A 25323-nucleotide genomic window follows, 5' to 3' on the forward strand; every position below is an offset into this window, starting at 1 on the left:
GTATGTTGAAAGTAAGTCTCATGTTTGTATGGGTTAAACACAGACTTGTAATGATTTTATCAACATTTTGTAATGATTTTATCAACATTTTGCTTATGAATTACCCTCTCCAAACCTTTCTCAAGAAGATGCATGTATAACAATGTAGATTTGAAATACCATTCCTAACCATTTGCAAGATGCAGTTATAACAATGCATCATACGAAAATGAACATCAAAACCACAGATTTATAACAAAATACATAATCATCATTTCCGTTAACTTAATGTGTTACACTTCATACAAAAAAATGAAACCAAAAATACCCATTCCATCAATATCCAAAACCCCCTGAACTAGTTAGATGCATACAAAGAAACCAAAACCCCCCATCCTATTACCATCCAAATCCTTACTCGTTAAAATAAAACCAAAAAAAAAAAATCATCCATGAACAGAACAACATAAGCCGGTAGTTCCACAGTTCTGCACTTGCAATTGCAACCCTCTCTTCCAATCGATTCATTGATCTTATTAAACCTGGAATCACCACCAATGCCCTTGCACACATCGGAGGGTCAACCCACCTTACGAACCCACATCTTGAACAATTCAAAAATTGCCTTCCTGGGTTACGATCCGTCCATGAGGTCAACTTCATTGTTTCCATTCCACATCTACAAATCGCCATCTTCGACACTCGCAGAAATCGTTTTGGAATTCGATGCACAGTAGAGTGAGAGTAGAAGACGGTGGGTGCGAGAAGGGTTAGACCAATATAGACATGCATTTGGTTATAAAGAAGAGGGCACAGGTGAAAAGACCGATTTACCCTTATATTATTTTAATGAAATAAGGGTTAACAGTGGGATTCTAACGGTGTGAGGGATAAGGACCACCTGTCAAAAGTTTTGAAAGCATAGGGACCAACTATGAGATTTTTAAACTACGGGGACTAAACTTCAGAATCTGGGAAAACACAGGGACCATTTATGATGTTTTTCATATATATATATATATATATATATATATATATATATATATATATATATATATATATATATATATATATATATATATATATATGCGCACCATTCACTATTTGGGATTGTTTACACTTTACGGGTCATACTTTCGTAAGGGAAAATTAGTAGGGAAAATTACTAAAGGATCATATATGTTATATATGTAGACCTCTGCAATAGAAGAAGTGGACCAAACGCTTATAGTCTAAAAGAAGATCACTGTTCGTTTATTAACATCTGCAGACAGTTATAATAAATCAAAATCTAATTAAATTTATTATAAAAAACTTAAAAGAATTTTTCAATAATTTAATTACTTTATTATATAATTAACACAAATATATCAACTTTTATGTATTATTATATAAAAAATAAAAATAAAATGGTATATATTTAATAAAAACTAACAAACTTTGGTCATAAATTTATAATAAACATTCTAATTAGGGATAAAAGATTTAACACATAAATTTGATGGAAATAAACTTTGATTTTAAATGAAAATTTTTAAAATTTTTATTTTGCCTTTTCAATTAAATCAATTAAAAATTATGCATAAATATTTTTCTTAAGAAATAAATGATACTGCATTAAACAATGTTTTATAAAATTTGGCACAAAAAAATATAAGACAATATTAAGATTTTTTTCATGTATATATAAACAGCTCCAATGACCTTATTGTAATTAATTTTTTATTTATAAATTTGTCAAAAATGTCATGATTGTGTCGTCGGACTTTTTTTCTTTTAGTATTGTAAATTTTTTATTAAAGAAGTTTATAATAGATAAAGTTGAAATAAATCCAAGTTAAAAAAAACAAAGACATATGTGTGTTTTTAGACTAGAAGAGGTTTGAAGACTTTGGTACATATTGTTGGATTAGTGTCTAAGTCCATAACTATAACTTGTATATACTTGACCCGACCCGACATGGTCCATTTGGGTTGCATGGCATCGGAACATTTCGGTAGACCTTTTAATGAGAAGAAGATATTTGTGACATATTAATATATTATAAGTTCTAATATATTAATATGAAATCATATTATTTAACTAGTATTGATCAAGAATTAATTTAGTGATAAAAAAAGACTAATTAAATATATGAGGATTGATTGTGTAAATCATTGATTCTTATATATGTGGGCCTATGATCCATGATTCCTTATGTTGGGTTTAACCCATGTGGTGGCCCAAGGATACTCCATGGAGGTTAAAACCCATGGAGCATAAGGAATGGGTAAAGTCATGGGTTACATGGTGTAACCCTAATGTGCACAATATATAAAGACCCCATTGGTTGGTAAAATTGGCACTAGTGCATAATATAGAGGGCAAGCTAATTTCTATGAACTCATATCTTCTCTCATGGTTATTCCAAATGTTCATGGTGTTGTGTGAACCATTTGAGGTGTCACATTTGGGGCACTAGGCTCTTGAGCTCCATGGAATCAAGCACCAACAAAGTGGTATGTAATTTTACTAGTTTTATATTACTTGTACTTCATAATATGCTAGTTAGGATAATACCTTGAAAAATTGATATTTGCATGTATAATAGAGAAAACATAGATCCAAGGTATTTAGGGTTGCATGTACACCATAAGAGTGTTAGAATGCTCAAAACCCAACAGTGGTATCATAGCCTAGGCTTGTTTTCACTTATACTTGATGTAAACTGCTTAAAATCGAAGTTTTTTTTTTATTATTTTTATTTTTTTTGCTGTTGGGACAGTGGACTTGCTGAGTTTACTGATGGACTCGACGAGTCCAAGGCAAAATTCAACCAACTCGACGAGTTGGTTCATGCACTCGACGAGTTGGACCCCCCTGACAGCATATCTTCGAGTTTTGGTGCTGGAATTGGTCTAGAATCATTACCTTTTACTGTTTTGGACTTATAAAACCTGTTTTTAATGTTGTAATGATTATGTTAAATGAATTTTAATGCTTTAATCAAAGTTTCAAGTTTATATATGTTTATGTAATTCTTGAAAATTGTTGCTTATGAATATTCATGCTTGTGAGTTTTTGTTAGATCATAGGAATTATGTGCAAATTGTTTTGTTAGTGTAATTCTTGATCCTAATGAAATTGTATGGACTCCATAACTTGTCCTCAAGTTGTGGATTGCCAAAAGTTTTGTGTTACCTTGTTTATGAGTTGATTTAGATTAGTAAAAAAATGATGTGTTATTTGTTTTCAATCCATATTGATCTAAAAGAAGTTCATAAAATGTGTTTTTGTAACTTGTCCTTAAGTTATATGAAAAGTCATATTTATGAATCTTAAAACTCATAAAAGTGCCATAGGTTACACAAAAATGAAGAGTCTTTTTCATTAAATTGTTTTATGACTCCATAACTTGTCCTCAAGTTATGGATGTTTAAGAGTTACTTCTTTAAAAGTGTTATTAAAGAATAAGGAGTTACATAAAAAGAAGAGTTTTCATTTTAATGTACATTAAACTCATAAGTTATGAATATGAAAGGTTTTGAATAGTTTCAAAACTTGTCCTCATGTTTTGGAATTTTTGAAACTTGTAAAGTCTTACACTCTAATACTTTAATTCCAAATTAAAACCTTTAGAATATTAAGAGTTTAAAATTCAAACCTTATACTTCTAGAATATTAAGAGTCTAATTATTATATATATGTATAAGAATAAGTAAGTCTTACCATTAGTAGGCCTCATTCATGAAGTCGATTTATAAGGGGGGTATAAGGTTACTGCCTATAAAATGGCGGTTTAATGAGTGTCTACTCTCACCCACCGCTTCCTTGATTGGTGGAGGGTTGTTAGTTGAACGGGTAGGATAGGACTATAATTCTCCCTTCATTAAAAGTATAATGATAAATACTAAGTAACTAAACACTTATAAGTTCTCAATCTTAGTTACTTAGGAAAATGTGAAAAGGTGCTAACCCATGAAATTGCACTTTGCACCTTGTTAAGTCGTTAGTGGAGTGTGTGTGGTTAACCGACACACTAACCTCGGACTGACCAAGTGTGCCAAAGGGTAACTTAAATTTATCATAGATCGGTGGAGCGTGTGTGGTTAACCGGCACATCGATTAGGTGATAAATATTAAGGGTACCAAGTATATTTTCATGGTTATTCACACCTTGTTTATGATCCACGGCATCCCAGTCACAAACTTGAGAGGGCACAATCGAGATTCAAACATGTCATTGAAAGTTCATCGTATCTCAAAAGATCTAGGAGTTAAAAATCCAATTAAAACTTAATTATATTTCGTTTTTCATGGTGGAAATTGGTAAATCGTCATTTACCTACCTTCAACTATTTTATAACTCAGATTACGGCATCCCTCTTCCAATTATAAGTAGTTTGTTGGGTCCTAGCCTTAATATTTCATGTTGGGTGTTATATTAAGGACTTTAAATCAACTAACTTGAAATTTTTTCCTTACAGATGTCTCCTCTAGACAACTATGGTATTCCCAAATCTTTAGGAACAAGCTTCCTAATGAAGATGATATCTCATATGGCAACCAAGGTGAAAGATCAATCCCTTTTTTGTGCATTAGTGGGACTGGAAATCATACTTCACTTCCTCCACCTCCACCAATAAATCTCCCTATCCCACAAGTTTCAAGACTTGATAAGTTCTAAGTCACTGAATCCCTATTCGCAAGCAAAGTCCATATGTGCTTACATCTTAGAGGTTAAGTCACATATTGACAAGTCGGGAGAGTCGGCTGTCGGTGTCTCGAGGTAGCTGGTTGTTGACTTGATTCTTCAGTCACTCGCTGATGACAGATCACAACATGACCCTTAATGATGTTACATATTTGCTTGATGATGTTGAATCATCAATGATTTGGAACATTGGTAAAGCAAATTAGATTGGAAGATCTACTTCCCAAACCTATTTGGACATTAACAATGGTGACATTCGAAGTCCAGAAAAACTTTCTCTTCCCAATGTTGGTATGATCGTACCCTATCTCAAAGATTCGCTAAAAGACAACAACCCATGGCCACCCCTGCCATTACAACAACAGTCACGACACATGCCTCGGCCTTTGCCACAACACCTGTCACTCAAGTACTAGCTAGGCGATATATTAAGAAACTTCCAAAGTGTAACAAGTGTAGCTACCACCACAATAGGGCTTGCCGGGTATTGCACTGTAAAAACTGCAATAAGAATGGACATACTTCCCGCTCCTGCAGAACCCGGACCCGGCTCATCACGTCAAACACCAACACCGATGAAAATCCAGTATGCCATCTATGCAGTGAGATGGGACACTTCAAGAGAGACTGTCCGACCGAGAAGAACGACGGGGGAGCAGGAGGAGTGTGATAAACAAACCAACATGAGCAACAACGAATCTTATTAGGACTTTTGTAGTGATTCCAACAAACAAAAACGTTTAAGAACCATCTGTTTGTAATGAATTTTGTATGTTTGCTAAAATTTATGTCTTTCAAAAAGTAGTTAAAACATTCTCTCATTCAAATCAAATCAAAGACACTCATATATGACCTTAGGGTCATTACCGATAAGTTGTGATGAATTGATGTATACATCAGGACTAGTTATAATAAAAATACAACAGAATTAAAGCGAATAATTCCGTCCAAATTCCTGTTCCATGTCTAGTGGTGGTATTCAGATAGATCCATTCACCCGTTGATTTCAACAGTGACAAATGACATACGACTTGCATATACCGATCGATCGCGGAATGATCGGATGGGGTTCACAATATAAGGTATCATTACAAACTATCAGGACACACACTACCAGCACTAGCTACGGTGGTATAAATCATTTACAGTTCTAATAACATCGATTAAAATGGAAAACACTAAAAAGACATACAGGATGCACTACCACTCTAACGAATACCTATTACGAATACGACTTGATATATGTGTCATCGAGAAAATCCGGTGTCATCATTCGATATGGATTGGTTGGGTCATCACTTTATCAATTGCATATGTTACAAGAAGACCCTCCATTTAACCAGTTGAATATCGAAACCCTCGTCTCTCATAACCTTAAATCCAATTTCTGACCCTCGGGTCATCCTTCGTTGCAAAACCCCGAAGCACTCTCTGGAAGTGTGTTATACCTTCTGTAACCTTTTCAACTTATTCCTAGTAAACCCTTCGAGGATATCACTCGTATAACAAGTTAAGATCAAGCATGGAAGCTTGGGACGAATACGGTTAGCCTATCACTGCTAAGGGTGTATGTGAGGAGAATATGTAATTAAGATTCTACGGGCATCAGATGTGTGCTTCTGCCCTATTTCTTGTTCCTTGTCTGGTTGTGGACTTGGGGCAGAGTCACCCATCCAAACTTCTTACCAATCCTAATTACATACGACCTATATGCACGAGTTAAAGATAGATGCACCAGGTACGAGTCCTACCAGGAGCTTTGGGACAAGACTGCCCAGGAGTACGAGTGGATGTTCTACCATTCAAATTAATCTCTTCGCGTAAATTGAACCCATATTCTCCCACCGATCTAACCGAAAAATGAGAAACAATACAGCAGGCCCTATGCAGCGCTCCGAGGAGAAGTTATTACTTATGAATTAAGACAACTAAAGACGTACGGGGTCGGCTAGGCCACGCATGACCTCAAACTAGAAGCGGTAGTACTCGCCCTAGAGATCTATAGACACCATCTCTACGGCACAAGATGTACAATTTTTACCAATCAGGAGAACCTAAAAGGCAAGAGTGGCAGGGCATGTTATCTCATGAACTGGATCTGGACACCAAGGTTGATGGATTCAGAAATAATGTCACGAACGAAGCACCTGAAAACTTGCTACTCCCTTCATCCAAGCTCGGACAAGATGTGTCTAGACCTTAAAAAGTAACATCATTGGACGAATAGGAAAGCTGACATCGCTACACATATGGGCAAGTATCGGACTTGTGCCAAGGTCAAGGTAGAACAACAGAAGTCTTCGAGTTTCCTACAAACAACCAATGATAATCGAAAGGAAGTGGAAGCGGATAGCCATGAACTTCGCAACCAAATTATCCAAGTCAAAGGGTAGTCTCGATACCCTTTGGGTGATTGTTGATAGGTTGACCAAATTTGCGCACTTCCTACCAATCAAAGGAACCAGCAAGGTGGAGAAATCAACTAGAATGTACATCAAATAAATTTTATGAACGAATGGTCTGTCAATATCCATTATCTCTGATAGAGATAGTAGATTCATTTCGCGACTCTGGCAAACCTTACAGGGAACTAGGCTAGACTTGAGTATGGCCTACCACCAGCAAACCGAAGAGCAGAACAGAAGGGACTGTTCAAACCTTGGGCGACATGTTAATAGCTTGGGTGACTGACTTTGTTAAAGCGTAGGAAACTAAACCCAAGGTACATAGGACCATTCGAAATCCTTGCAAGGATTGGCCCAGTGGCGTACAAACTCCAATTACCACAAGAACTAAATCAAGTACATCCTACCTTTCACGTATTGAACCTAAAGAAGTGTCTGTCCGATGAGATTCTCGTGATACCCCTCGACAAAGTTGAAGTTAATAAGAGTCTCCACTTCGTGGAAGAACCAGTTGAAATCATGGATTGGTAGATCAAAAGAACGAAACAAAGTTGTATTCCCATCATGAAGGTTCGTTGGAACGCTATGTGAGGACCCGAGTTTACCTGGGAACGCGAGGATCAAATTGAATAAAAATACCCAAACTCTTGAAGTGCCAGTCAAAATGCAAATTTCGGGATGAAATTCCTTCTAACAGGGGGATGATGTGACAACCGTCAATTTACGGTCAAGTCAAAGTCAACTAAAGTCAACAAGTCAAATCGGTCGACTCAATTAACCTTTGTGTACTAGGGCTTACGTTAGGTAATTACTATACAACTCGCTATTCTAATGAGAAATCATCAATTGAAAAGTTCGTATGTCTAGATTTCCTTAACCTAAAATTGTGGTAAGTAATGAACCAAACCGATAAAACAATGTTGCATACTCATCAAGAGTGTGTAAGATCCTTAAATATGGCTTAATGGGGCTTACGGACCTTGCATTGCGAAGCCAAGCACTCAACAAGGTCACAAAAAGAGCCCCTCTCAATCGTTTTCACTCTATCTCTCTCTATTAAAAATCTCTCCCAAATCTCTCTCAAAAGTTCCTTTAACTTTTGGTAATCATTCGGGTCATCCCGACCCTTAACCGGGTCAAAAACCGCTTAAAACGGGTAAAATAGACTTAAGGACCCAAAACCCCTCTTAAAGGGCCGAACCCTCTTAGGGCCGAAGGTCCCTACAGGTACCGAACTGTTGAAGAATCGAGACCTCAAGGACCGAACCCGAAGTCCTAAGAACCAAACCTGCTTTTCGGACCGAGCCTCGCAAGGACCAAACCCGAAGGTCCCTTCGGATCGAACCTCGCCTGAGCACCGAACCCTACCTTCGCCTTCGCCTCTTACCTCTTTCGCTCCCTTTCACCTTCGGGCCCATCAACATTAGGGACCGAACCTCAGCCTAGAACCGAGAGGTCTCGCAGGAAGCCCAAATTCACCCAGTTTTCGACTACGACTTCGTTTTAGGCCCGTTTTTCATCATTTTAACGCGGGATTTTCACCCAAAACTTTATTTTAGCATATAAGGACCCATATTTATTAATTAATCACCTTTTTAGGGATACATCTTATCCAAGAAGAGTGGGTGAAGTACTAGAGGTGGAGTGTTGACTTTTCTTTAGTTTATGACACAAGCAACCACCTATACCCACTCCATGACCAACCCACACCCCTCCCCACCATCCCTAGTCACTTCATAGTCCTTTTCCACTCATTTCCCAACCATACTCACATCCTAAGAGATGGAAAACTCACCCTCTCTCTTCACTTCACTTATTTTCCCTCATTTCCACCAAAGATCAAACACATCTTTTCTCTCAAATTCTCTCTCACAATTTTGAGATTTCGAAGGAATCCTTCAATCTTTCCATCTACATTTGGTAAGTATCATCATATTTCACATGATTATTAGACTTCCTTTTAACTCAAACCATAGATCCCTTACACAAACTCCATCATATTTGTGTTAGATCTTCGAATCTTCTAGCAACATTCTAAGTATTCTTGAGTTGAATACTTCCTTTCTTCAACATCCATCCACTGAAATCACACAAGGTGAGTTCATACCTTTAAAATGACTACTTGAACATGTTCATATGATTTTTCTAAAATTTATGGTGATTTTTACAGAACTGTCTATCACTGTTGCTACAAATCCGGACCAGTCTGTGAATATGGGAATTTTGACACAAGTTAGAGACATCTAAAAATCATGATAAAATTAATGAACAAACTAAACACATTTTATAAACTCGCAGAGTTTACGGATTTAGATTTCGACTTCGTATGATTTTTCTGTGATTTTTCCAAAACAGTGCAGAAATGTTAAAAACAAGTTAACAGTTTACAACTTTCATTACACTTTGTAACATGTTGAGCAAAGTGTTAATCTTTGATGGTTTCATATTTTATCTATGTTTTCCGTTGTGGTATAATTATATAAAAGAAAATACTCACTGATTTGTAAGAGTTCATTGTCATTACAAACAATACAAGATAAGGCATGATAAACATAGTTATGTTTTGCTATACATTCGACTCACATAAAATGAGATTCATTTGCATTACAAACGTTTTGGATAAACTATAATAGGTATAGTTTATGTTTTATATACATTACAAACAGATATGATAAACTATAATAGGTATACTTTATGTTTCAATTACATTTCAAACTCATTACCAAAGGTTTTCAGTTCATATAAATGGGGTACAAATACAAAGTACCGGCTTTATATGAAAAGGGGTTTTCAATTCAGTTCACGTAAATATGTTAATGAGTAAATTTGTGAGACATTCGCTTCACATTACCTCCAAAGTAACAAAGTCAAAAGTCCTGTAAATTATAACCAAAGTCTCATATAGGGAGAACGTGATAGTTCTGTATAGATCTATATTGGGTCTGGCAAACCCGCACCTGAGCTGCATGCAACAGCTAGACCGGCAGGTCTGTGGTGATAAGTGTCATTTAACTGGCGACACCTGAAGAATGTCGTATTACGAATCCAATAGGTCATAGTGTGGTTATAATAACTCACATGGGGTATTAACAAAATAGAAGATTTACAGGTTCTTACTTAAAATTTAATGAGTTCAGGTCGATTTAAATTTGTATAAAAGTTCTTTAAGTATGGGAAAATACTTGTACATTTCGGTCTTGAATTTTAAGACTACAATACATTTTATAAGGAAAATATTGGATTTTTCTTGAACAAACATCACTTTTGCAAAGAAAAGGATTTTAGCATCACAGTTAAACGCTTATGAACTCACCAACTTAATTGTTGACACTTTTCTTTCAAAAATACTAGTATTCTCAGGAAATCAACGAAATCAAGTAACCACAAGCTTTTGAGGATGGAACGCTACGACGTTGAACAACTATTTTATTATCATGTTGTAATCAATTATTGAAATATATAACACTTGCAACCATGTAATTGTTGGATTAGTGTCTAAGTCCATAACTATTTTGGTATGTACTTGACCCGATGGTGCATGGTCCTTTTGGGTTGCCTTCACCAAATCAACTTGATAGGATGAATTATGGAGAGTAAGGATTAAATATGATTTATTAATATATTATGGGAATAATATATTAAAGGAGAAATCATATTGTTTAATTAATATTAGTCAATAATTAATTGGTGATTAGTTTTGTGACTAAAAGAGATTAATTAAACTTAAGGGACTGGAATTGTAATTATAAGATAATTGCAATTTGGGCCATGGATTGCCTTGTATTAAGGGATGGACGAATTCTAATGGGAAACCTATAAGGAAATCGTCCATGGGCTTAATTAAAGGAGTCTATGGGTTGCTTAGGGCTTAAGCATCCAAATTAGGGTTTCCTTGTTAGATAACCCTAATAGCCCAACTATATAAAGACCCCTTATGGTTCAAAAACGTGGCTAAGCTTCTTGTAAGGGTTTCTACACGTTTTTGGCAGCCTCCATCCTTTCTCCTCTTCATCCTCTTGCTTATGGTGTTTGTGAGCCATTAGAGGAGTGACACTTGTGACTCTAAGCCTTCCAAAGTCAATTCAAGGAGGAATTGGGATTGTTATTGCTACATAACAATCAAGGTAACACTATAAACTTATTCTCATGATAATATGATTACTTGTATGCTAGTATTAGGGTTTATAGTCTTGGATTCATAGCATGTACAATAGAGAAACCTAGATCCAAGCATTAGGGTTTGTATAAGCACATAGGATGTCTTATGACCAAAACCCATCAGTAATATCTTTTTCAATTATATTTATGATTGCTTGTATTGCTTTGATCACTATTATACCTGTTGTTATGATACTATACATGAAGTCCTCCACCCCGGATGTTTCTGCCATCCTTGGTTTGGGGGTGTGACAGAATGTTATGTTGGAATGGTTCAACATAAGAAAATTTTATATATGTTGCGTTCTTAAAATTCGATCATGATTACGGCATCCCTCTTCATAGTTCGAACTGTGAGAACATGACAAATAAAAAGGAATAGAACCAGACATGACTAAAATGATTAAACAATTGTCGAGGACAATCTGAGGTTGACCCAAGATTTGTTGATCGTGAACAATTGGAATATAAGGTAAACTTTGGAAAGGACCATATTGACATATTCTGAAAAGTGACAACTCTTGTTCAGAAGTGATAGTCAAAATGGTAACATGGAATTGTTTCCATAGGTGGAAGTTATTCTCTGAATATGTGCAAGATTAAAGAAATTAATGCAAAGAAGGATGTTCAAAGGAATGTACTTTGAATTTGAGACTTCATTTCCATGGAATTGCTTCCATTGGAATACTTTGTAATGTCTGTTTCCAAGTCTTTGTGACTTCTGTGCATAGTCATTACAATGGGATCATTGCATATAAGTTTAGAATCTAACAGATTATAGTAGATGGCAAGAGTTTGGTATTCTTACATTTATAATAAGGATTGGATTTGTGAAACAAACATCATTGAAATATTATCAATTGATCTATTTCACAAAGAGAATACCATATGTAAATATAGTGTGCATACTAGGAGTATGGCATAGCTATTGTTTGGACGAACATAGTATGCATGCTTGGTGCATGGCATGACTATTGTTTCAATTCAAGTATTAAGTTGATAAATTGAAACAATGAATAATGAGTAATCAATATGGTGCTTAGATAAAATGGTTTTTATTTACACTCAAGATTTTGGGCCCATATTGAATTAAGTATTAAAATTTTGTTTCACTTTGCATGTTTTGACTTCCAGAATAACTAGGTTAGTCTTCCCGAATGACTAAGTTATTCAAACTCTCGACAGTCAGTTATACTTTGGAAGTAGGTATTGATTTAAGATTGTCATGAATTTGGCTTGTATGATTTGTCTAATGTGCATTAGACATAACAATGGTTGTTGCAACATTCATGAGTACTCATAAGGCCTGAGTAATGGATTCAACCCACGCTCATTTGGATTCACTTCATGGATTTTATCACGAGTGAATTGTGAGATGATAATATCTTATATTCTTCAAACCTAGAGATGTGAGTTGTTGACTATGAGTTGGTTATACATTGATTGCACGAAAACACATTGGTAACTCGATGTCATAAAATGTGCCTTTGTGTATGATTCAACAAGTAGTCAGTACAAGCATATAAGTCGAAGTTTTTCCATTCCTTTTACCTTTGGGATAAAAACAATATATGTGGGTCCCTCGATGATTTAGTGATGACACCCATAAGTGTTTGGCCAAGCCTGGCTGATTTGATTTGTTCAATTAGTCGGTTGTCATAAATCAGAAATCGGGATACAACAAATGGACAGAGAGAATGATTATAATCCATGTCTCAGTCCATATGATATATAGAATGGAGGAATATATGATCACTTATCTAATGGACGCGTCATTGATTTGTTCAGAGTTCGGCAACAACTTTTAAGAGCTACGATTGTTGGTCAGGTTGTGAAGTTATACTTGCAATAATAGTTGTTAGACTTATCCAAGTGGGAGACTATTGGATTAGTGTATAAGTCCATAGCTATAATTGGTATATACTTGACCCGACTCGGCATGGTCCATTTGGGTTGCATGGCATCGGAACATTTCGGTAGACCTTTTAATGAGAAGAAGATATTTGTGACATATTAATATATTATAAGTTCTAATATATTAATATGAAATCATATTATTTAACTAGTATTGATCAAGAATTAATTTAGTGATCAAAAAGAGACTAATTAAATATATGGGGATTGATTGTGTAAATCATTGATTCTTATATATGTGGGCTTATGATCCATGATTCCTTATACTGGGTTTAACCCATGTGGTGGCCCATGGATACTCCATGGAGGTTAAAACCCATGGAGCATAAGGAGTGGGTAAAGTCATGGGTTACATGGTGTAACCCTAATGTGCATACTATATAAAGACCCCATTGGTTGGTGAAATTGGCACTAATGCATAATATGGAGGGCAAGCCAATTTCTATGAACTCATATTTTCTCTCATGGTTATTCCAAATGTTCATGGTGTTGTGTGAATCATTTGATGTATCACATTTGGGGAACTAGGCTCTTGAGCTCCATGGAATCAAGCACCAACAAAGAGGTATGTAATTCTACTAGTTTTATATTACTTGTACTTCATAATATGCTAATTAGGATAATACCTTGAAAATTTGATATTTGCATGTATAATAGAGAAAACATAGATCTAAGGTATTTAGGGTTGCATGTACAACATAGGAGTGTTAGAATGCTCAAAACCCAACACATATATGCATCAAGAAGAGGAAACGCAGACATTTTTAGGTCTGCAGTCTTCAAAAAAACAAACAGCCTACGAAGCTTAATGTCTGCATGTGGTCTGTGTTGCACAAACAAAAGAGGATAAGAACATCTGCAAACAAGAAACGAACAACACCTTAAATTTTTACGAGATAATTTTTTCAAAAAGATACTTCATCCGGTAACCCAAGTTTACATGGTAATTCATATAGATGACTTGTAGGCTGAGTACGGTTTCATGGTTTATCTATCGGTAAACGACATTTGAAAATTCTCACCCCATTAATGATAGAAGGTAAATGACAACAAATTCTTCACGTTTTGTTCAATTTTCTTCCATATTCGACCATTAATTCATATTAATTATGGTTTATTTGTGTTGTAATGATTCAATTATGGAGTGTACTGCCCAACATAACAAACCATGCATATTTGGCCACATGATTATAAAGATGGTCACTTGGATGGTGTAGCAATTGATGTTGAAGAATAAGACGATTTCAAAAGCAAAGCAACTGAAATATACCATGATGATTTTCTAAACACACTATGTGAAGTAGATGACAACTTGTAACATTCGGATCCCGAGGTAATTGAAATTCCAAATTTTAAGCATTTTAAGGTTTGCCACGGCATGAGGAAAGCACCACGACATGGTGCTTCAAGAAAACCACGGGTTCATTTAATCCGCTACAACGTGGCAGTATATGGTCACAACATGGCAGCTGGCAAATGACAAAACCCTATTTCTGGGTTTTGCTCCCTATTTAAAGGAATGAGGAGGTTACAGTTTGCTCGCCTTCAGCCTCCATCACCCTCTTTGAAATTTGTAAAAACCCTAATCCCCTCCAAATCGTTTAAACCTTGTCTTGGTGTTCTTTGAAGCCATTAAAGGAAGAAAGAAGAATAAGTGAGCTAAGAGTCAGCAATCAAGTCTCCATCCTTGGTTATAGCAATCTTTTGGACCTTTGTAAGGGTCCATGTTATAACCCGTTAAAATTTTAGAAATAAAAACACTCTAACCGAGAACCTCGCAACATAAGACCTTCGGACCAAAAACTCTTTTCGGCCGAAAACCCTCGCATGAACACTATCTATGACCGCAAACCACTTTCGGCCGTAAACTCTTTGGACAAAAAACTATTCTCGGTCAAAAACTACTTCTCCGGTAGAGTTCCTGACCGAGAACCCCTAAATTATATCCATTTGCACGAGATCCTAAGTGTTTTGCCATTCCCAACAAAGTTGTCCCATCATGTTTTCGGCCATATATACATGGGGGCCGAAATCGATACCTCATTATCACACCTTCTAGCCGAAAACACCTCCTTTTCTCTCAAGAACACAACCAAAAACCTATCATTCTCACTACTATTGTAACGCCCAAATATTCAAAACAGTTTTTACATTTTCCAAAACATACTTTCATTCATAAATATTATAAAGATGTCATTGTTATCATATAACATCCATAGAACACAATCCAAGACCATAATACATAAAAACTCCTCGCGTGGGTATTGATCATGCCGGCGCCTTCCCGCGATCCTCACGGGTACCTGAAGCACATAACACAACACTGTAAGCATAAATACTTAGTGAGTTCTCCAAAATACCACATATAACACATATTAGCCACTCGAGGATCTAACTATGTGGGCCCTCTGGTCCTAACTCTGTGGACCCTCTGGTCCTAACTCTGTGAACCTTCCGGTTCTAACTCTTTAAACTCTGAAACATACATAGCATAAATCACATAGAAATAATGTAGTGTATCACATCATATAAATAACATACAAAATACTCTGTCACATAACTCTAAGTACCAATCTAGGTAAAGTATAATGAGAAGACTCACCTCGGGTATCTCGGATAATCTCGCATTCGAACATACTGATCTAGCCCCCGCCTAATCACATAACAACACTCTCAAATAAATAATGGCTCACAAAGACTAGACTAAATCCACTCTACAATTCCACAGAAGGGTAAAAGACCATTTTACCCCTCCCTGACCCTAAAAGTCCAAGGGTTGACCAAAACCCTAAAAGTCAACAGAAGGCAGTACGCAGCGCGTACCTTCTCCGTACGCATGGCGTACGCCGACGAGTCACAAACGGGATCTCAACCCCATATGCTGCACGTACTGAGAGTTACACCCAACGTAAGTCTCAGTTTCAGTATTTCTTTGGTTTTTGGTCTTAAACGGTTAAGACACTCACCCAACTTCCATATCTGACTCTTTCTAGACCTATTATTCCATAAAATCGGAACCTTTAAGCCTTTGCATGGTTGTAAAGGTCCTTATACCCTCTAATACTTTCCTTCCTGATCAAAAGATCTAGATCTCATGCATGGCTCATTATCCACATCCAAGATCGCATTTTTATGAACATACAACTCTTATAGTCCTGAAATATGATAGATCTGGGCGAATGGAGACCATTTGCTCATAAAGTCTCCATCTTGGGACTAAAAACCCTAGAAATTGGTCCAAGAAGCACACCATACAAATAAAAAGTCAAGCTTTGAGCTTTTTACCTCAAGAAGAAGCTCCAACCTCTGAAAAGCTCGGATCTACTCTTGCCCACAACTCCTAGCCTCCAAAATCGCCTTTCTTCTCTTCCACCACCTAGAAATGACACTTTGAAGCTTAGAACACCAACACACTAGCTAGAAATGAAGGACTCTTTATTAGGGTTTCACTATCTAAAATAGGGTTGAGGCCAAGGCCATAACGTTCCTTTTATAGTGCACAAGCCCCAAATTAGGGTTTACACTTGGGCCTGCTATGCCCAGCGTAACCCTGGGTACGACCAGCGTACCCAGGCGAGTCCACATCCAAAATTAAGCGCCCGAGTATGCGCAGCGTACCCTTCATTACGCCCAACATACTCACAAGCCCAATAATTCATTTAAGGCTTACTTTGACAAGTTGGGAAAAGGAGAAGGGTTTAAGAGACACACCTGAATTCGGGATGTTACAACTATCATCCGAAGATCACTTGAATCTTCATAGGATCATCTGAGTTCTTCAAGTGTTTTTCATACTATCAAGCAATCATCTTTCCATCTCCTTAAACCCAACCGAAAACACCTTGATCCTCTTGGTTTCACCAAGAACACACTTGAATCATCATCTGACCGAAAACGCAAATGTTGACCGAGAACTCCCAATAGCCTCACGATTTACTTCTAATCCTCCATTGTGTAAGTTATTCTTACATCTTTGGCTATTCCATAACATGTTTACCAATATACTCGCTAATTATATACATATATATTGCGTGAAATGCTATTAGGATCATGTTTTGTTACAGGATTTAACTTGTGGAATTTACTCTATTACGCCATATCTTCACTCGAACACTCACATAAGGTGAGTTCATAACCTTGTGTTTTACCATTTTTAAATGCTTTTATGGGGAGAATACAAGTAGAACACAATATAATTGTGTTAACACCTACATGCGATTACAAACCATTTTTTGATATTAATGCTCTTATAAAACTTATAAAACTATTTTAAATTGTTTTCAAACTCTTAAATTGTTGTTTTTATCAAACCATACTCATATATATATATATATATATATATATATATATATATATATATATATATATAAATGTTTATGTATAATTAGGATTTAACAGACTTCGGACTATTGCTTTTACCTTGACTCTTGTTCCTTGTTTGGTGTTGGGCTTAGGGTAGGATCACCAGTCCGACTGTCAGTTAAACCTTAATTATACATGCCAAGTATATATATATATATATATATATATATATATATATATATATATATATATATGTGTGTGTGTGTGTGTGTGTGTATTAAAATTATTTCAATAACATGGTCAATCATTTTAGTACGAACATAACATTTGTAAACTATAATAGGTATAGTTTCGAGATCCTTTCACACTATTATCTAGCTCAATAATACATTACGTGTATCATGTGACAACCCGATACTTTTCGAATCGATGTAATGACCTAAAAAGTCAATAATTGTAATCTCTTTTAATGTAATGAAATTTGCATCAAAATTTGAATGTTCAAAAGTCTTTATTAGGTTACATATAATGATAAACATCGTATCAAGGGTTTCAGAAATATAAAGAACATTATAAATCAAGTTATAACAAAGAAGTTATGACCAATCTAAGAATCACAGTAAAAACCGACAATACTGATAAGCGTAAAACGCGAAGTTTCAATCCAATTATATTTAGTCTTAGGTATCTAAATGAAAGTTTTAGATATCATTAGACCGTATGCGGATATAAAAGAACGTCCAAATCTGACTTCGTATGAGAAAATTCTCATTTTTCCAAGTTTCGAATATAGCAGCAGACAACTAAAATACTCGAAATAGAGATCGAGAGATTTTTAACCGATACAACCTAAATGAGAATCGAATATCTCAACAATAGTAGCACAACGGAATAAAGTCTGACGAGAATGGACCTCACATGAAGAAGTTATGGATTTTTAACAGACTTTTTGTGTCCCAGCCCGTTGAAAATAAATAAAAATAAAAATAAAGTCAAAATTTGCCAACGAAGTCTAAACGAGAGCTGCAGAGCATAATCTCACCTATGCGTGGATATAAATAACGTTAAAAACGGAGCTCGTACGCCGAAGTTATGAATTTTACAAGTTTTCGACACAAAATCTGAGGCTGTCAGGCCCACCACGACGTGGTGAAGTAGCCATGACGTGGTATTGTGATTGATGGGTTCCAGGTACGTCAACAAACGTCTCGTCAACGGAAGAGGATAGAATCCCTCACCATGACGTGGTGACGTGCACCATGACGTGGCACCCAAATTAGGGCTATAAATAGCAGCCGAAGGTGTTGGGTTCCATTGCTCATTTCTTCTCTCTCTCTCTCTCTCTCTCTCTCTCTCTCTCTCGTGCCGAAGCTCTACGTTTAAACCCCCCGAAGCCATTCCGAAGCCCAGGTCTTCATATCTAAGTTCCGAAGGAAGGTTTTTCACTCCCGATATTCTCGAGATTCCCGAGAATCCCGAGAAATTCAACTTTTCCTAGTTGAAGTTCTGCTCAGTTTTCGTTTCACCTTCTTCTGTCTATCAGGTGAGTCCATACCCCTACAACTACGTTTTCAAATACTTTATAAACGTTTTCTATACACTTTCAAGGGGGAGGGGGAGATACAAGTAAACACACGGTTACTCTCGTGTGGAAAACATTAAGCTTTTACTACACTTATCTTTATATAACAAATCATATAGGATTCATAACTATCATATGAAAACGTTCGCATGCAACACCTATTCAATAACATTTTGTGCTTCAAGAGTAAAAACATGTTATACAAATATCAAACATTTTAATTATATATTGGTGTATAATGTTCAATAATATTATTACAAATGTTATACTTACATACCAAGCTGATACTGCACTAGAGTTTATCATACAAACGAATCATACATTTGAGAAAAACTATAATAGGTATAGTGTAACGCCCCGTTCTTAAAATATTTATTTATGAGTCCCTGAGATTTAAGAGGAAGGGTAATTTTGGTCCTTTTATGGGAATTGGGTTTTATCCGAGAAGGCTTTGGACTGGGGTATGTTGATAGAAGCATAGGGCTTCTCGCCACCCTCGTGTGAATGTAAAGTTTATCGGGAGCGGGTTTAGAGTAGAGGAGTTACGGAATTTCGAAGATAATATTGATTGTAGCTCTTAAGGGGAAAAGTGGAAAGGGAAGACCAAGTGAAGAAAAGGGGGCACGCTAGGTACGCCCAGCGTAGGCTGGGTTACGCCGACTGTAATTGGCTAAATGAACGCGGGTGCATGGTCGAGTACACCCAGCGTACTCTCAGAATCCCCAAAACCCTAATTTTAAGACAACCACTATATAAAGAACATAAAGGCTTCCTCTTTAGCCTCCATAAGCACTCTCTTAACCTCAGAAACCCTAGATAGCCATCCCACCTCCATTGTTGGGTGTGTTTGGTCTTGGAAAGCTTGGATTAGCAAAGGAAAGCATAAAGGAAGAAAGGAGAAGTTGTCAAAGAAGGAGAGAAACGGATGGAGCTTATAGATCTGGAAAGACATCATCCTTTGGAGCCTATTTGAGGTATAAAGCTTCTCGCTTGACATTCATATTGTGTAGATCTATGTGTTGTGAAGATTTGACACCATTCTTGTCCCAAAAGTCCTCATCTTGTTGCATGTTTCGAGTTGGTCAAGATTATCTATCCTTTCAGACCTTAGGAAAGGTCTTGAGTGAGAAAAATAAGGTCCCAAGGGCTGTGGTTGTTCCATGTGTGAGATAAGTAGGTCTTAATGGATTAAGACTTTGGATTAAGAGCTTTATGGATGTCCCAGGTGATAAAGTTCGAGACTTTATGGATCCTAGGCATATTTGGCCTAAGGATCTGAAGTTTGGGCTTAAGAGCTTAAGCCATTAAGATGTTATGTGAGTTGTTGAGCAGTGAGGTTACGCCCCGCGTAACCTATGAGTACGCCCAGCGTAACGGTCCATTGCCTCGATCCTATTTTGCGAGCATCGTTGTACGCCCAACATACCCCCTCTGTGGCATTTTAAGTTTGGGCCTTGTTTGTTTGGGCTGTCATTGGGCTAATAAGATTGGACCTTGATTGAATAGTATGGATAGAGTATTTTGAAACCAAATATTATTATGGACCTTGGATCTAGGCCCATTTGGTGAGGAGGGCCCAATTTAGTAAATTGGGCCAATATTGGGCTTTGTAGAAGATTTGGACTTTAGCCTTGGCCCAATAAGTGGATGTATGTTTGGCCTAATGATTATTTTGTTATGATGGCTAGTTCGGGATTTTCAGTGAGTCGGTGATTCGGGAATCTGCTTCTTCAGTTCAGAGTTTCAGCAATCGCGAGGTGAGTTATCCTCACTATATCAACAGGGTCTAAGGCATCCGGGTATTTTGATGGTATATGCTAGTGACATGTTAGGTCAGTATCCTGTTTAGAGTATGTTATGATATGTGATCTGCTAGATCGGTTTGATTGGATGTGAATTGTTATATGATTTTATGATTATGTGCACATGGTTGTTTGACTGGGGATGGGTTGAGGCGGGACCTGCTTTGTGCTGTAGGCCAACATACCCAGGGCGGATCGGTTATTCCGAAGGCCCAGCGAGCGGTCCGGATAGGCTGTAGGCCTGACGAGGGAGGACCAGACGTGTCGAGGCTCGGAGAGTGGACCAGGCCGACTGAAGGCCCGATGCAGGCGGACCAATCATACTGTAGACTCAGAGAGTGGACCAGGTGGGTTGAAGGCCCGGTGCGGGCGGACCAACCACACTGCAGACTCAGGGGACATGACTAGACTCGGAGGGTGGACCAGGTGGACTGAAGGCCCGATACGGCGGACCAGTCACACAGTAGACCCGATATGCATGGATGTTCTGTAATTTGTTATGATATAGCATGATATGTGTGTATGATATATATGGTTGGTATTTTGGGGGTATCTCACTAAGCTTTCGGGCTTACAGTTGTGGTTTAATGTTTTTTTAGGTTCTTCGGGATACTGTGGCAAGGCAAAGGCGTGATCGTACCGCTCCTCGTGTTTATGTTTTATGTTATGGTTTTGGGAATACTCTGATAATAAATGTATTGAAAACCTTTTTGTAAAAACTTAAAGGAATTGGGATGTTTTAAAAAGTTTAAAATTTGTTGAAATTTTTGGTCGTTACATATGGTTTACTAGATATTCAAGAGATTTTACATACTATGAGTACTATATCAGGTACATACTTTCACATACAAGAACAAATGAACTTTTCATACGTAAATCTATTTGATACTAAGTTTTGTGTGACATTCAACTTCACGTACGTTCAAGTATGCAGTTAACGTCATGTATTATATACCATAATCTCTTGTAAGGAGAGCGTGATACTTGTGTATAGATCTATACGGGATTGACAATCTTGCACCTAAACTATTAGCTACAGTTAGACCGGCAGGTCTGGGGTGACAAACGTCATAACATTCCAACGCCTAAAGAATGTTGTTACACGGAGTCAGGGTCAATAATATGGTTATAAAACTCACATGGAGTATTAAAAACACGTTGATTTACAGGGTTGTCTAATGCCTTAACGATTCTTTTACATACATAAATCTTCTATTCTAGGCATGAAAAACACAATTGCATGAAAATCTTTGGAACTTTCTAAATACCTTACACTTATGGAAAAATATTGGAATTTCAGAAACAACATTCGAAACAATCGGGTCTTAGTAGAAGACTACTTTTATACTAGTAGGAAATATGAGATTTTCTAGGAATTTTCAAATATGTACAAACAAAATCATTTAAATTTATACAAACATTGATATTAAATACTTATGAACTCACCAACTTAAATGATGATCTACTCTTTCAAATATACTTGTATTTCTCAGAGATTCAGTAATACATGTAAACTTCAGCTTTTGGAGAAGTGATGCTAAGGCATCAGTTTTAAACTCATTTTGTCATCATATTGTAATTTGTTTTTGACACAAGTATTATCCAACAATATAACTCTTAAATTATATATATGATGGTTGCGTTTACTTTCTTTACTATGTATTCAACTGTTACGATACTACATGAAGTCATCCACCCTCGAACGATTTCGCCGTTCTGGTTTGGGGTGTGACATATCAATTACATAAGTACAAATTACTTTTCATTGTAAGTACACTATTCATTTACAAGAACAAGAATATATATACATACTATATGTAAACGAGTTTAATACTAGAATGTGAGATACTACTTCATGGTACTTAGTAAGATCCTTGCTAAGTCATGTTTTATAACTAGAGTCTCCTGGAGGGAAAGCATGAATTTGTGTATAGATATATACGGGACTGACAATCCCGCACCTTGGCTGTTAGCTACAGTTGGGATCGGCAGGTCTACGGGTGACAAATGTCATAACTTGTCACACCCTAAAACCGAGAACGGCAGAAACATTTTGGGGCGGAGGACGTCATGTATAGTATCACAACACAGTAATAGTAAATAAGTAAACAAACATCATCCATTGCATTAAATATATAATTTTAATACATGTGTGTTCTTTGTAATGTAATAGACACAAAAAATGAATGATAAAAGACGAGTCTTGACTGTGCTCCGTCTTCTCAAAAACCTGTCACCGATACTTGTCTACTGATGACCTGAGAATACAAGTTATTTTGAAAGCGAGTATCAGCAATAAAGATGGTGAATTCATAAGTATTTTAATGTCTTTGATTTGTAAAACGTAAGGAAAATACTTGTAAATGTTTGATGAAACAGTTCGTATAACTGTGAAAACCCTAGAAATCCCATATTTCCTACTAGTGTAAAAAAATAGTCTTCTACCAAGATCCAACTGTTTTGTATGTTTGTTTCTTGTAAGAATGTGTAATTTTCCCATATGTAACTATTATTATTAAAATATAGTCTACTTCATCATTATATAATTATTATTAAAATATAGTCTACTTCATCGTATTATCCCTTGGTACTAGGATAAACACGATAGAGTAACTTGCCGAATAGTATTAATCGTAGAAATCCATCGATGTGCATTTTCCCTCTATAGCTAAGAGCTGGGTGTAGAATGGTTAGTCCTGTACGTATATAACAGTATATACTCATATAATATGTAATAGTTACTCATCATATAGTATGTAATCGTATCTCTTCTTATAGTATGTAATAGTATCTCTTCATATAGTATGTAATAGTATCTCTTCATATAGTATGTAATACAACTGTATAAACTCATGAATGAACTGACTCTTGTATGTTCCATTTGTACTAGGAATAGTAGGTAGTATTTCCCAAACTATACCTATTATAGAATACTAGTAATGTAGTTTGAAGTGTCCATGTAAGTTTATACACCTTTGCTATACAAGGTGTTGGAGCTGAAGTCACAGCCATCCTATCCAATACATATACATATATATATATATATATATATATATATATATACATACATACATACATACATATATATATACTGACTACATAAGTGTATAGATATTGTGACAACCCGAAATTTCTAGCTTACATTCTTCTTTTATATCAAAGTTAGCTTCGTTTTGCTATTTTATAATGAAGTTTTGGGTCTAAAAGAGTGCTTACAACTTAGTATAATTGAAATACGTGTTGGAGGATGGGTTAGTTTGGTTGTAGCATTGGCAAAACGGGCCAAACACACCAAAACTGGTGTGTGCGGCCAGCCAGCCACACACAGGCCAACCACACACACCTCCATCCGCACACACCCTGATATATATACTATCCTTGGTCATTTTGATCATTTCTTACACTTCTACAAAGCTAGGACTCGAAAATCCTCTCAAGTATCATCTGGAAAGGTAACATCTTTCACCAAGAACACCATGTTTCTGGCAGCACACAATTCTGGCAGCACACCTGGCCACACACCTGGCCGCACACATGTGCTGGCAGCACACCTGGCCGCACACACACTTATAGTGTGTATTTTGGTCATACACTCTCTTGTATAGCCTTTTTAACCCTTCGTACAATCATTTATGGTAGTAACACTTCAATATAAGTGTTTACTAGTCCCAAAGGTGGTCCCAATTCGTTAATTAGTTGTTCATAACACTAATTATATTCATATATGTGCCAATATATGCTAAATAGGATTCGCATGTGTACTCAAGTCACCACTTGATATTTAGCAACAGATCCAACATTGTCATCAGAACCACTCACTACAGGTGAATTCATACCCCTAAAATAACCTTTGAAATGTTTTTTTAAATGCTTTTATGGGGGGGGGGGGGGGGGGGAATACAAGTTGAACAATTATAGTTATTATATCAATCACATGTGATTAATGACTACCAAGCAAATGGTTTTTCTTACTTTCCAAGCTATTTATCAAACGGTTTTACCTCAAATTGTCTTACAAACTCCTTCGATGGTCAAATACTTTTACTTAAACTCTTTTAAACTTATATTCTGTGTATCTGTATAAATATAGTTATATAAGTAGGATTGAAAGGACTTAGGACTGCTAGTCTACCCTGCTTCCTGTTCTTGTTTGATGTGGTCTTAGGGTATCAAGGTTAGTTGTCCGAAGGTCGTTTGAATCCTAGTTATATATTATGTATATGTATATAGATATGAAAGGTTATTTCTTTCATCCAAATCCATGCCCTTGAGTAGCAAGGGCATACAGACATGTTCATACTTTACTAGTAAGCTACCATAGGGGTAGTTTAGGAAGATACTATTACTAGAACAATGAAACATACAAAGAGTCAGTTCATCCATGAGTCAGTACATACTATGATAAGAATCAAACATGAAACAGAGTGAGGAGAAACAAACAATAGACACTATGAAGAGAAACAAACATACAGGCTAGACAGAGAAAG

Source organism: Lactuca saligna, chromosome 7 (assembly GCF_052625555.1).
Source record: "Lactuca saligna cultivar CGN05327 chromosome 7, ASM5262555v1, whole genome shotgun sequence".
NCBI classification, from domain to species: domain Eukaryota; kingdom Viridiplantae; phylum Streptophyta; class Magnoliopsida; order Asterales; family Asteraceae; genus Lactuca; species Lactuca saligna.